The following is a 12,437-nucleotide window of genomic DNA, read 5'->3' on the forward strand; positions in this document are numbered from 1 at the left end:
ATGAATACAGCACACTGGAAGTCCTATGTGTCTGTGTAGTGAAATGATCCGGAGATGGAGAGGCAGGCTCTGAGGAACCATGAAATGATGTAGCAGTCCAGAGCTTGACAAAGTAGAAGGGACCTTCTAATTGTTTGTGAGGAACTGAAGATGATCAAGTCTCAGGAGTGTTTTTAAGGACTTCAAGAAGGCACAGGAAAATCAGTATTTTTATGGTCGTCTTGAAGGGACATTTATTGGCTGGTAGGCTCAGCCTTTAGTATTTAGCCAGTCGATTACATTTATAGATCCGTAGCTAGGGAGTAAAACACCAAATCCTTTGTATTCACTGAAATTTCCAGAATTTTTCCAGAAAAGCTGAAAGCTGAGTTTTACAAATGGTATCCTGAGTCAGTACCCTGGAATCAGATAGGCTGGATTCAAATTCACTTCATGGTGTGCTTGCTCCCAGGGTAAGTTATTTCTCAGAACCTTGGTTTTCTCCTCTTTAAAATGGAGAAGATGATGGGAATTAAATGAAGTATTTATGTATGTGAATGTGGTTTGTAAAATGCTATTCAATACTAGTTGTTATCCTTCCCAAGTCTTATTTCTTAGACCAGAAGATTAAATGAGATACCCTGAGGGATCTCAGGTGTTTGTATGCCTCTAAGTGGAGGGGAAAAAACACAATGCATTCCAGCATTTTTATCCCAACTGCAGGGGAACCTCTGGGACCTGAACCTGTGTCTTCCTTATCTATTAATAGCTAAAGGAATAATCGCGATCATTGCAAAGTCCTGTTAAAGCCAAGTTTTCCTTCCCTCCACCTCAGGCTCTTTGGGTTGGGAGCCTGTGTGGAGAGAAGGGGAGGGCTTGGCTGGCTCCTCTGTTCCTCTCCTTGGTTCTTTTACTTCAGCACTTCCTCTACTGCCCTGGGTGGCAGTAGGAGGGAAGGAGAAGGGGCTGGAAGGTTTTATTTGACAGAACAGTGGTAATCTGGCATTGAGGTGCTTCAGTGGGTTGATGCTGCAGCGCTAATGCTCACTCTTAGGGAGAGGGAGGCTTTCAGTGAATTTTCGGGGATTCCAGTCACAGCATTTGGTCATCCCTTGCTATGGGCAGTGGCTCATGCAGCTGGACGTTTGTGACTCTCCTCAGCTCTTGACTCCCTGTGATGTCCCTCCGGTGGGATCACCTAGAGGACCTATTTAAGATAACCCAAGTCTTTTCTCTTCCATGCATGTTTAAGGCTACCCAACAAGAAACCCCTGAACATCTTTGCCACACAAAACTCTAAAAAGGCTGGCGCTTCCCTTAGTTGTCCTTCCTCTTGTCACCGGGCAGGATATTCCAGCTAGTCTCTTACCTTTAACACTTGAAGGACAAGTCAGGTGTCAGTCCTGTAGTCTCCAGGGAACAAATGACAAACTCTAAGTTCTTTTGAAGAATTCCTCACTTGGCATAAGGGAGGGGTCCAGGGGAGGCACCACCTCCTTGTCTATGATGAGGACTCTTGGCGTACCAACTCTCTTAAAAGAAAATCTCTGCTACCTCCTAGCTTTATCCCTTCCTAATGAATACATTGCATTTTATATTGTCAGGAGGTGGGTGATGAGCTCCCTTTGGAAAAACCATTTCTTTGGTCACCCCTTTGCAAACCTGTGGGGCTGGCCTTGGTGTCTATTTTCTAAGCTTTGGGGCATGGCCTGCACTTGGAGATGGGAGTAGCCCCATCTGAACACCTTGCTTCACCAGGGTAGGTTTAAGTCTTCACAAAGATGGGGCTGTAAACAGAATTCCTTCAGGGTCCTTCTGCCACCCCTGGATACTCAAAGGCTCCCGGACCCCAGGCCTCTGGGCCTCTTCTTGAACATGCTCCAGACTCCTTAATGCAAGTCTTAAAACTCTTCAGTCCCAATTAACCCCAAACCAAGTTGTTAGTCAAAGCCAGTCTGATTCAAGAAAATCACACTAAAGCAAATGTGAAACCAGTGCATTTAAGTTTCCCAGAGTTGTTTGCATGTTGAAAGAGAAAAAAAATTCATGAGGGGAACAAAATTCAAGGAGAATTTCAGTATAGAGTTCTTGGCAGATGAAACCGACATTATGTCCTACTGTGGCCACCCAGTCTGGGTTGGGGGCCAGGATGGGGCAGCTCTTAAGATTTGAGGCACTCTGTAACCCTCACTAGAGGGGTTCTCTTCTACTTTTTCGCTGTAGTTTAAAGTTCCTCTCCTTTCTATTGACACTGGGTCGTCACCAATGTGACCCATAGGTATTTTCTGTAAGTTTGTAACCAGGATGGTGTAGGTACTGAAATGATACCCAATTTGTAGGGTATGTTGAGGGGAGAAAAACCCCAACCCTACCACAGAGTCATTCTCTCAGCAACGTTTAGAAAGTCACTACCGTTCCTTCCGTTCCCTCAACCGCTCCTTAATATGACCAGTAGGGGGCACTGCAGGGTGAGATTCCCAGCACTTACTCCCACCTCCTTACCCACGAAAAGTTATTGGAACAAGAAGTATCGAATACACCTATTTTAAGCGAGAATAGTATGCTTTTAGCTGCTCTGTTTGCTGAGAGATGATAAATTTTGGATCTCAGTTGCTCTTGGGATGTGATTAACTGAAGGAAGTTTCAGCTTGACCTGGAATACATCCTGACTGGGCATCAGAAGGACATGAAGCACTGGGCACTAATTATTTTCCCTGGAAGAATGGTTCCTGCATGACCACTGTGGGACCATGATGCATTTGGCTAGGGCACTGAAAGAAGGATCTGGCAGCCTTAGGTTAGAGGATGTGAGGGAGCCAGAGATGTGAAAGCTGAGTGTTTTAAAAGCTCAGGAAGCAACTATCTTCTCTGCCCTACTTTATTGGATACTGTGAACTCAGGCAGTTGAACTTAAAGCCAGCAGCAAGTTTATCATAAAATCAAATGGAGGGACATATGGTTCTTTTCCTCAAGGAAGGGGGATTTGAGGTACCCACGGAGAGTAAAGAGAAAATAAATCATAGATTTTTCAGATACTAAAAAATTGAAGGCAGATTTTGAAACTGGGACTCTTAAACAAAATCATTTTTCAATCTGGGCATACATTTAGGTGATTCAAATCAAAAGACACAAAGAGGTTGATAAAGTATCCCACCCCATTCTACCAGGCCCTAATTTCCCCTCTGCATGGCTTTCTAGAGATATTTCATGTATATATACAAATTATGTATTATCCTGGTTTAATGTTTTTAGTAGGACTATAACTTGGAGATAATTCTTTTCCTCATTCGTAAGTACTAAAAATGTTTAATTTCTAATACAGTGCTTCCAGCAACAACTGAAACTAAACTTACAACATAGCTATAGAACATATAATCTTGTTGAGTATGCGGAAACAAAATTTAACAATAAAATAAAAGGAATGATTTGTAGCTAGGATGTCCTGGCTACTTATATGCCCTGGTGACAAGGAGCATATGTGTCAAGTTCTATATGTAGGTTCACAATGTTCATGGTTTTAGAACAAGGAAACCTTATTTTTATTTTTTTTGTGAGACTCAATTGGGAAATATCAAAATGTAATTTCAATTAAAGACACTTATGGCAGTGCTCAGGTTCTTTGCCAGATTCTACACCTTGAACTACAGGTAAACTGAAATTTATTTCAGCAATACGTATGTCTACATAGATCTACTTGCATACTTGCCTCTGTGTCCAGGGAGGTATTAACTGTGCAATCAGCATTCCATATATACTGTTGCCATGGCATAGAAGAATATGTATTTGCCTTTCCAGGAATCTTTCTGCTTTTCTGTGCTAGGTTGCCAGCTTGGATAAGCTAGGAGTTACATTCCTTAGAATCTCCTTCCCTATATAGTTCTGGGTTAAATCATCCCAAAGCAGGGTCTAATTTATCCACTAAAAAGCCAGAACTGGCTACATAATTTTCAGGCACTAGTGCAAAATGAAAATGTGGGACCCTATATTAGTTTGCAAGGGCTGCCATAACAAAGTACCACAGACTGGGTTGTTTAAACAACAAATTGTTTCCCCATAATTCTGGAGACTGGAAGTCCCAAGATTAAGGTGTCAGCCAGGTTGGTTTTTATCAAGGCCTCGCTCCCTCGCTCCCTCGCTCCCTCGCTCCCTCGCTCCCTCGCTCCCTCGCTCCCTCGCTCCCTCGCTCCCTCGCTCCCTCGCTCCCTCGCTCCCTCGCTCCCTCGCTCCCTCGCTCCCTCGCTCCCTCGCTCCCTCGCTCCCTCGCTCCCTCGCTCCCTCGCTCCCTCGCTCCCTCGCCTCCTGTCCTCATATGGTCAGTCTTCTGTGTGTGTATACCCCTGATATGTCTCTGTATGGACAATGTCCTTTTATAAAGCTACCAGTCATATTGGGTTAGTACTCGCTTTAAGTACTTGATTTTAACGTAATTACCTGTTTTAAAGAACTTTTCTCAAAATATAGCCCCAGTCTGAAGGTACTGGGGGTTAGGACTTCAGCATATAAATTGGGGAGGACAGAGTTCAGCCCATAACCCATCCCATGTTCAGATAGCAGGAAAAAAGTGCTGTTAAAGGTACTAAAATATAACCTGTTTCCCTTCTGTTGTCTTTCTGTTGACTTGTTATAATGTTTACTTTGCTTTTTAATATTTCGCTTCCATGGATGTAGAGACACTCTCTGGCCTAGTGTAGACTCACCCAGACTCAGAGGGATTCTGCCCTGTGACTCAGTTTGCACACACACATGTGCCTGCCAGGTGCTGGATCAATACACTGAAGCCTGGCTGGTGGCAGGAAAGTCATTTCACCCAGAGATACCCCCCAGGTCCCTGTGCCCAGGTCACTGCTGGAAGTAGAGGGCAGTGGAGATCACTGGGCAGGGTGAGGATGGGAAGTCCAGTCAAGGCCCAGAGCAACAGTCATTACCTTCTGAAGGTCTTTTTATCCTCATTCTTTTTATTACTATAAAATATTCCATCGTCCATTTTTAGTCCTTCCCTATTAGGATTTGTTGGATTTCCTTAAGAAACTGGAGCTCTGGGAAGCAAACCAAGGCTCTCCACAATAGTCAATTCAGTATCTGGCTGCTTTGAGGGGGCTACCATGGAGGCAGTACCTTCACAGGGGGAGACAAGGGCCCCCAAAGATGTTTATATACCCACCACCTTAAGGCTGTACAGGTCTATGAAATCAGCTCTAACCCAAGCCTTTATAAGGCTTTACTTATATGGTCTTCCTCTATAGATATCAAGGAACTTTCTACTTTTAATCCTCTTTTTCTCCTCTGGCCTCCGTTTATTCATCTGTAAAATCAGAAAACTGGCGTATAAGATGTTCTCAAACTTTTTCTTAAGTCATAGTACTTTTTTTTTTTTTTTTTCATCAGATGAAATGTAGGAGAAACCCTAATAAGTACTCCAGATAGAAGCAAGGGACAGTATGCCTTCATAGTTTCCTTATTTCTCGGTGAATTGTTTTCTGTGGAACTGCTGAAGTACCTCTGAGAAGCTGGGGGGATCTATGGAGGATTAGATGGGAAATAAAAAGACACAAGCTTGAAGGCTTTCTGTTCATGTCTATGATAACATTACAATGATGTCAGCTTAACTTGATTCCTAGGGGCACAGGGTTCTTGAGTTTCTACCATCCACCAGCTTCTATATAAATCATGGTGATTAGATTGTCCAGGAGGGAAAAGGCCAGAGACTTGGAATGTGAGAAGTGTGTCTGGGTGGTGATGGTGGGCAGGTGGGTGCGAAGAAAATAAAAGGTAAGAACCAGGGGAAAAAAGACACGTTCATGTGAACTTTAGATTCTTGAGGCATTGAGCTGTAAGTACAGTTGTCCCCACTCATCTGTGGTTTCGCATTCCACAGTTTCGGTTCCCCGTGGTCATTTGCAGTTTGGAAGCCGATAATCGTCTTTCTGATGAATCGTCTGAAGGTCAATAGTAGCCTAACTCTATGTCACAGTGTCTACGTCATTCACGTCCCTTCATCTCCTCACGTAGACATTTTATGTCCTGTCACAAGAAGGGTGAGTACTGTAAAATAACATTTTGAGAGTGACCACATTCATATAACTTATTACAGTATATCTTAATTGTTCTATTAATCTCTTACTCTGCCTAACTTACAAATTAAACTTTATCGTACATATGTATGTAGAGGAAAAAACATATGGGGTTTGGTATGATCTGTGGTTTCAGGCATCCTCTGGGGGTCTTGGAATGTGTTTCCCATGGGTAAGTGGGGTCTACTGTACCTTTTGTGAGCTGATTCCTGCATATGGGAGACTCTGAGATGGAAAGGATTTTACGCAAGTTGCAGAGAGATTACAAGATGCTTTCAGTTTAGTTGAGCTTTTAAAAATGTAATTAGATGCCTTTCTTCAGCAACATAAATAACTTCATCTCCGGATTTTTAGTTGGAAAGATTCTAAACATGTATATAGCATCGTGGAAACCTATTTTCATCTTAATTCATCTTGAGGAAGAATTATGGGGATGTGTCTTTTGTCGTGTAGGAAGATTGAACCATTAGTACTTGCCTGGGGATTTGGCACCATTCACCTCTTATGAATGTCCTCTGAGGGTCTGCATTACCTGGGGAAATTTGGCTGAGGCAGGCAGAATTCAGTGGAGATTTAGCCTTAAAATACTACCGAGTGAATGCTTGTGGCCCTGGCACTTTGAATAACAGGAATCAGAAAAGTGATTTGACAAGTCCTGTCTAAAAATTTCTGAGCAGCTTCATTTTCCTCCTCAATCACAACAAATTATCCCCTACATCCATGTTAAGAAATACTCCCAGCATTGATAAGCTAAATATCTTTTAAAAAATATGAAATGTGAATATAGTATAGAACGATAAAATCAGGGTTCTGTGGGCTCTTAATTGTTAGTATTCTACCATTGCTGCTGCCTCCCCTTTCCTATAAGGTTTGCTGAGTTTTCTATCTGAATATAATGTAAATCCAGAAGAGGGAACAGGAAGTGCAAGGGGTGTGTGTGTGTGTGTGTGTGTGTGTGTGTGTGAGTGTGTGTGTGAGATAGCAGGCAAAAAGAAGTTATTGCTTCAAACTTTATTCAGTTTCCTGAGTATATAAGGATAATGACAAAGCTTGATGGTCCAAATATTGTTTGTCTTGACCTTTAGTACCATGTGGAACTATGAGCAATACTGGGATTTCTTTTTTTTTTTTTTTTCCTGCAACTATCTGGGAAATTTTATGGAGGGGTAGGGTTCAAAATCTATTTTCTGTACAGTCTGTCATCTATAAACCATCCTGTCCAAGAAATGCTTTACCACAGTGAAGGGAACTTGTGAAGTCTTTTGATTGAAATGAGTTTGCATAGACAAATGGCAGGTAGGAGAATGCAGAAGATGATGAACCTGCCCTGAGAGGTCATCAGTTCACCAATTAGCTTCTGAACTTGGGCATAGAGAACTGACAAGGCTGAGGGTAAGGTCTGATCTCCTCAGAAATTATTAAGGGGTTTGCCAACCCTAGAATGAACTTGCTGATACTGGTCACAGAAGGGTAGGTTCAATGAGAATCTTATCACTACCATTGAAAATCTGGTTCAAAATTGTTACTAATATTTGGTCAAGGATATCACTGTATAACAAGGAGAAGTTCTGTTGAAGAGACACTGCTAGTCAAGTGGTTTATTAATGGTCTCATTTGAGAAGTGTCTTAGAATGGTTATAATAATTGTGAACAAGCAAATCAAGTATTTTTTTTTTTTTACCTGATCCCTGTTGAATTACACATCCAGATCATTGGCAATGTAGGATTGCTATCCAGTTGTGGCTAATAAAGGATAACAAGGGATCCTTATGAACAAAGAGAATAACTTCCTTTCTTCCTCCTGAGGATAGTAAAAAAAAAAAACCAAAAAAACCCTTTATTTTTAAAAGGAGCTCTTTGAAGAGCTTAAAGCACCTAGAAGCGTAGGGACATTATATATAATTTTTATCTTGTTCCCTTTTCCTATGCCCTCTGTTGTGGTTTTGGGCAGAGCGCACATCTTTTAAGTGTGATGGACAGAACAATGTTCTAGCTTTCAGTATTTGAAACAATTCCTCAAAGATCTGGAGGGAGGCTGTGATGATGGAAGGCAGTTTTATGAAGGGGATGTGGAATTTGGAAGGGAGATAGAAAAACTGGAGAGTATCTATAGGAAGAGGAAAAAACTTTCTAGAAATGCTGGAAAAAAAGATCCTGGACCAATTTGATCTAACTGAGCTATGTCTTCATCGCTCAGCTGTGTGATTGTAGGAAGGTTGCTTAAACTCTTTAATATTCATCTATAAAACTGAAAGAATATATTTACAATGTAGGGTTGTTTCAGGAATTAAATGAACATACTAGAACTTGGAGCAATGTTTGGCAATAGTAATTTCTCAACAAATGTTAACTATTATCACTCATTAAAGATGTTGGGGAAAGGATAGATTAGCTTCTTTCCTCTCCCAAAACATAAAATGTTTGGCTACTTAAAAAGTAAACTCTTAATTATGGAAAGATTTTTGTGAACCTTCCAGCATAGTAATTCACAAGTGTGGAGTCTGTCATGCTTTCCTTTTACTTCAGCTTCTTTGGTATCTCTGAAACTGCTTGGGATATGGGCCTTTGGTGCTCTCCAGAGGGAAGACCCCATGAGGCAGTGCAGGTTAGAGGAAGGAGCGCTGAATGAGGAGCAGACACCTGTTTCCACTTCCACTTCTGCTGTTTACTGGCCCTGGGAGCCATGGGAGTCACTTAGCTTCTTATATGTCAGTGGTACCCAGTGAAGTGGATGTGAGAAACTCTGTAGGGTTTTAAGAAAAAAAAAAAAAACAACAACCCATAAAGGATTATAAAAAGATTGGCAATGTAACAAGTGTTACTTCTTATACATGTAAAAGAGTATTTTTTTTTCCATTAAAATGTATTTACCTTGAGAGGCATAAGATACCCATATTACTTAAAATAATTTGGTACTCCTTTCAGAATTCAGATTCATGGGTGAAAACTTGTCTTGTAGCTTTATATCACACTTTTAAGCTTTTAAATTAAAAAATTTTTAACTTAAAATTTCAATTTCACAGGTTGTAAAGATAGATTCCACATACCCTTATCCAATTTCCCCAAATATAAACACTGTTTATAACTATAATCATCAAAAGAAATTAACATTAATATAATGTGTAATTACACACTCTACTCAAATTTCACAAACTGTCCTGATGTCCTTTTTCTGGTCCAGAATCCAGTTAAGGACCATTACATTTAGTTGTATTTTCTTTGTTTCCTTTAACCTGGAACATTTCCTTGGTCTTTGTCTTCTATGATCTTGACACTTCTGATGAGGATTGCCCAGTTACCTTGTTGATTCTCCCTCAATTTAGTTGCTCTGATGTTTCATCAGAAAGTTGTGCATTTTTGGTAAAGATACCATAGACCTGATGTGATGGCTTTCTTGGTACATACTATATTAGGAGGTGCATGATAATAATTTCTTATTGCTGATTACTGGAGATACTAACTTGCTTACTTGGTTAAGGTAGTGTCTGCTAGGCTTCTGCACTCAAGTTGCTACTTTTCCCTTTGTAATAAGTCTCTTGGGGGAGATACTTGGAGATTATGTAAATGTCTTATCATATTCTAATTTTTGCTTTATATTAGAGTTCTCCACAGAAACAATAGGGTGTGCATGTATTTATAGATATTGTGAGGAATTGACGGACATCTTGAAAGCTGAGAAGTTCCATGATCTGCCATCTTTAAGTTGAAGATCCTGGAAAGTGGATGGTATAATTCTGGTCTGAGTAACAAAGACCTGAGAAGCAGAGGAGCCAATGATGTGAATCCCAGTCCAAGAGCAGGAGATGATCAATGTCTCAGCTAAGAGGGGTAGGCAGGCAGGAAGATAAAGGGGGCAAATCCCTACTTTACCTTTTTTTGTTCTATTCAGGCCCTCAAGGGATTGGATGATGTCTACCCATATGGGGAGTGCAGTCTATTTCACTGAGTCAACTGATTAAAATGCTACTGTCCTCTGGAAACCTGCAGATACAACCAGAAATAATCTTTAATTTGGGTTTAATGTTTAACGGTATGGTCAAGTTGACATATAAAATTAACCTTCACAAGCATCTGTCTAGAATTCTTGCTTGAAACAATTATTACGTATGCATTTGCCAAGTGGTCACATTTGTTTTTAAAAACTCCAAAGCAGTTTGTCCAGATGGATGGTTCAGTCTAACGCACTTGACTCAGGACGACTGTGGGTTGTTCCTCACATTCAAATCCAATTCAGAGGTTTTCTTTCCTTCCGTCCCTCCCTCAACCCTCCCTCCCTTTCCCCCTGTCCTGTCCTATTTCACAGTGCCAATAGGGGGTCTCATTAGAGGAAAGCACATGTTCTTCAGAAGCAAACAACTCTGGATTTCAATCCTCTACCCACCACATACTGGTTGGGTGACCTATTCAAGTAACTTAATTTCTCTGCATTTCAGGTGCCTTATAAATAGAGGATTCTACTTCATGGGTTGTTTTTAGAATATATAAGCTACCATGTATAAAATGTTCTCTAAGCATGATGTAAATCTCTTCAGTGAATGTTGGGTCTCTCTCTTTTTTTTTTTTCTTTCCAATGAAAACACTCAGATTGCCACAGTAAATACAAAGGCTGAATTTGGATTTCATTGGTCAGGATTGGAGTCAGCTTAAAACTCTTCAGGTGATTCTAATGTGCATCCATGGTTGAGAACCACTGATTTAGGTGCTCACTTAAGGTCTTCGTGATTTAAAACTCTAAGGTAAAAGAAAATTGAGTATCTTGTTTCTAGCATGGTATTAAGGTATGGACAACAAAAATATTGCATATAGGGGAAATTTTGTGAAGGGGAAGTTTGAGGTATTGGTTCATTCATCCATTGAGGTAATCATTGGTGTTTTTGAATGCTGTGTTCAGGTATTGTGTTAAGCCCTGGTTCCGTAAAGATGAAATTGGCACAATGAGGCAGCCGCAACACACAGTACAGTGTGATGCAAACTGAAGGCATGTACAGTGGTCTAGTAGCCAGGAATATTATGCTTGGTGTTTGCCATGCAAAGGTGTTTGGATTTTATTTTATCAATGTTTGACATAGGAATAATATTGAGTGGGTGGGAATCATAATTAAATATGAGAAGTATTACTCTGGTGTGTTTGGAAGGGGTGAGTTAGGAGGTAGGGTGGGCAGTGGAGAAGAAGGAAGAGACTGAAGGCTCCATGCTGGGTTATGGCAGTGGGGATGAAAAGGTGGGGCTGGACTTGATATATCGGAGGTGGAATGACAGGACTTAAAGACCAATTATGTAAGGGGGAGGTTTTGATGACTTGCAGATGCCTGAGTAGGTTGTGCCATCATTCACTGAACTAGGGGAGGGGCAAGGTTGTGGGTGGGGATCTTCAGTTTTGAGCTGGTTACAGTTGAGGCATTTAGGAACATATTACCTAGTAGATAATTGCTATCTGGATCTGGAACTTGGGAATGGAACCTCCATTAGAGATAAAGCTGACAAACTGTATAGTCGGTATTTATAGCCACAGGTGTGTATGAAATTGTCAGAACATGTAGGAGAGTAAGAAAAAAGCCAAGGACAGAGCTCAGGAATTGTTAGCATTAGGTGGGGGTGGAAAAGGAGCAGCTGGAGAGTCTGAGAAGGAGAGGCAGAGAGCCTGAAGAGAAGCAGGAGAGAGGAGTCGAGTCTTGGAAGGACAAAGTTGAAGAAAGGCAGACTGGTCAGCGGTATAAAGCAACAGAAGAATCAAAGTAAGTTCTCAACTATAAGAACTGGATTTGGCTTGTAGGTGGGCATAGAGTTTATTGAATGTGTGTAATAAAATTTGTGGACTCTGTGAAGCACAGGCTGAACACAATAGATTGAACAGATGGAACAGGTGAGGACAAGTGGCACACTTAAGACCTCTATCCAGGCCATTCCCACGTACATGGGTGTTGGTGCAGCTAGTTCATACTAATGTTTTACTTGCTCACATGTGGCTAATTTACACTCTGGTTGTTTTCAACTTACATAGTTTGTAGGTTTTCCTGTTTTCAAAGGTTTTAGAGAATGGGAACTCCGTCTCCACTACTTTATTACTTTGTCTCTTACTGTTGAGCTTTTGACTTCACAGACTATTTTGAAGAGTAAATAAGCTGTGATTTTTGGGCAGAAAGACCCTACAAAACCACCCACATAATCTAGGAGAAAAATCCTGGAACAAAGTGTTTCTTAGAAACTCATTCAACGAGGGTCAGAACCTGACATTCCAGTCTGGTTTGTCTATTTGTGTTCTTTTATTGCAGAAAATCAGGCTCTGGCCATCAAACATTTTGATGTCTGATACAGGGCATCACTTACTTAGCAAAGCCTTGAGCTTCTGTCTCCTCCCCACTACCATTCTCTTGGCTGAGTGGAATT

The sequence above is a fragment of the Zalophus californianus genome, chromosome 4 (genome assembly GCF_009762305.2).
Source record: "Zalophus californianus isolate mZalCal1 chromosome 4, mZalCal1.pri.v2, whole genome shotgun sequence".
NCBI classification, from domain to species: Eukaryota; Metazoa; Chordata; class Mammalia; order Carnivora; family Otariidae; genus Zalophus; species Zalophus californianus.